Source organism: Taudactylus pleione, unplaced genomic scaffold (genome assembly GCF_031769625.1).
Source record: "Taudactylus pleione unplaced genomic scaffold, aTauple2 ptg000760l, whole genome shotgun sequence".
Lineage (NCBI taxonomy): Eukaryota > Metazoa > Chordata > Amphibia > Anura > Myobatrachidae > Taudactylus > Taudactylus pleione.
In genome coordinates, this window is record NW_028285162.1 from 6101172 (window position 1) to 6104518 (window position 3347).

Here is a 3347-nt window from a genome sequence, read left to right on the forward strand (position 1 = left end):
ATGTGGGACTTGTGGATGAAGCCCTTCATTCGCTTTGCCTGGATTCCTGGGTGGTCAATCTGTTGAAATCAGACCACTACATTTTGGCCACCGTGCTCGATCCTAGGTTTAAAGCCTATGTGGTGTCTCTCTTTCCGGCCGACACAAGCCTGCAGAGGTGCAAAGACCTGCTGGTGAACACACTGTCAGGTGAAGCGGAACGTGACACGTCAACGGCTCCTTCTTCATATTCTCCCACAACTGGGGCTGCCAGGAAAAAACTTAGGTATCCTAAGCAACCCGCTGGCGGTGATGCAGGGCAGGCAGGACCAAGTTTGGACATCTGGTCCGGACTGAAGGACCTGGCAACAATTTCTGACATGTCTACTGTCACTGCATATGATACTGTCACCATTGACAGAATGGTGGAGGATTACATCGGTGACAGCATCCAAGTAGGCTTGTCAGACAGTCCATACCTGTACTGGCAGGAAAAAGAGGCAATTTGGAGGCCCCTGTACAAACTGGCTCTATTTTACCTGAGTTGCCCCCCCTCCAGTGTGTACTCCGAAAGAGTGTTTAGTGCAGCCGGGAACCTTGTCAGCGAAAGGCATAGGAGGTTGCTTCCACAGAATGTGGAGAAGATGATGTTCATCAAAATGAATTATCAGCTCTTCCAGGGAGACCAGCCTCCAGAAGGTACAGAGGGACCTGTGGTGGTGGATTCAAGTGGGGACGAGTTAATACTTTGTGAGGATGAGGATGTACACACTGAAGAGGGTGAGGAATCGGTGGATGAGGAGGATGAGGATGACATCTTGCCTCCGTAGAGCCAGTTTGTGCAGGGACACATTAATTGCCAGCTTGTTTTGTGGGGGCCCAAACGAACCAATCATTTCAACCACAGTTGTGTGGCAGACCCTGGCGCTGAAATGATTGATTTGTTAAAGTGTGCATGTCCTGTTTATACAACATAAGGGTGGGTGGGAGGTCCCAAGGACAATTCCATCTTGCACCTCTTTTTTTTCTTTGCATTATGTACAGTTTGGGGCCTCTTTTTTCTAACTGCCATCCTGTCTGCCACTGCAGTGTCACTCCTAGATGGGTCACGTGTTTGTGCCGCCCACTCGTGTCGCTTAGCATAGTCATCCAGCTACCTCGGTGCAACCTTTTGGACATAAAAACACTATTGTGAGGTGTGAGGTGTTCAGAATAGACTGGAAATGAGTGGAAATTAAGGTTATTGAGGTTAATAATAGCATAGGAGCAGAAAAACCTACAAATTCTGTGATTTTAGCTGTTTTTATGCTTTTTTTCAAAACAATACAGATCCAAAACACAAAACCAAGAACCCAAAACACGGAAGGGTGGTTTTGGCAAAACCAATCCAGATCCAAAACACGAAGAAAGATCCAGATCCAAAACCAAAACACGAAAAGTGGCCGGTGCACACCCCTAGTTGTTTGACATCCCTTGATTTGCCGGTAGAGCATTATGGCATGCACTCGTTTAGAATTGGTGTGGCCACTTGTGCAGCAGCAGCAGGTTCTTCCAGCGAGGCAATCAAATGATTGGGTCGGAGGAAGTCTTCTGCTTATAAATGTTATTTTAGAGGTGACAAGCTGCCTAATTAGATAGCGCTTCATGCAAGTTTGTTTTTTGGGAAACCCAGTGCCTTAAGCTACCTGGTGCTAGGGGGGGAGTGGAGTTCTTTTCACCTCTTGCCCTCATTGAGGTTTTGGTGTTGTTCACCTCCATCTGGGTCATTCAAATGACTCAGTTTTCCCTCCCTGGTTAATCTGCTATGGTGTATAAGCACTAATGTTCCTTTAAAAAAAATTTCCTTACATGTTGTGGTAGGGTATTTGATAAGGTGTGGATTGTGGGACATTCGTATGTGTATTGGGCTGGCAGACACCCCCTTGTTTGTGAGACCCCTTGTAATGTCCACTGGATTGGGGTGAGGGATTTCAGATGGAATGGCCTTTTGACTCTTCTTTGGGATTCAGAGAAGAAATAGTGTGCCCCATACTGCTTGGTCATCCATCTTGTTCATCCACCTTTACACATACCCAAATCAATGATTTGGGTATGTGTAAAGGTGTGGAGACCATCATTGCTATGAAGAGAGATTTTCAGATAATTTCTGAGCATTGGCCGCAGGTTCAGTTAATGTGGTCAGAAGTCATTCCACGTAGATTCTGGAGAGGGGACCAAAGTGGCACAGCTTTAGATAGAGTGAGGAAAAAACAGAATGCTGCGGTGTCTTGTTCTGTAGCAAGTCTGGGCGGGCATGTTATCAAGCACCCCTTCTCCGTTATGAAGAGGTTGACTTCTATAGATCAGATGGAGTGCATTAGGCAGGTGAAGGTTTGGTCTTATATTAGAGGCAGTTAGTGGTCCTTGTTAGCTGGTGGTGGTACATCATCAGTGGAACCCGTTTTTGGCAGAAAGCAGTGCTCCTCGGCTGCTCAATTTAGTGCAGCTGAACTTGGCTAGCATCCCCCCTTGGAGAGAGGCGAGTCGGTTGCTGCCTTAGGGGAGGACAAGGTCTCCATCTTATGGAGGGATCAGCACTGTGCTATATTAATTAAGGGGGATGGTACAACTCAAGACAGTTCACACTTGGCGGTGGATTCTCCACCCCCATCTTAGTAATACATTCTTCATATGGGCTGTAGCCAAGTTAGCACTGCTTTTTCGCCACCATGCTCGAATATACAGATCAATTTACAATCCGATTTAAATAAATTTTGCTGTGACCTCTTTTTTGCAAATCTATTTAGTTGTCAGTGTCATTATTTTAGTTGGTTAAGTTTAAGTTAAGTATGGTAAATAATAAAACTATGGGTGACTTATTGGCAATTTGCAGTAAGACCTTACACCAGAACAGTTGGGTGTAATTATACTCAGAGACATTGTATTGTAATGTGCTTAGTGTTACTGATAAGTTAAACTAGAATTATTAATTGCCAGTTAGTAATAATAGCAAATGTGAAACAGATATTATAAATGTCATATTGAGCAAGTTATAGTGAGCTTTGGAAAGTGATCATAAGTTAATTCAAGTAATTGTATATATTTTTGGTGTTGTCGTATCCTTGCATACTTTACCTTTACTCCGAACAATACAAGTGTGACTAAGTGTCTTAGAATAATAAAATTAATGTAACTTTCCCCAAAGTGTGTTTACTCTGCTGGGTTCTGGGGGATCTCCTGTCTCTCTGTTGTGATAGGAGGAGTCTGAAAGAGGAAACGCACTGATCTACGCCCAAGCAGGTTCCAGAAGAAAAGCAGGTACGATCCACTCACTGACATCCCACCAAATTGGGGGTGTTACATTTTGGCGTCTACGAACAGGATCGACC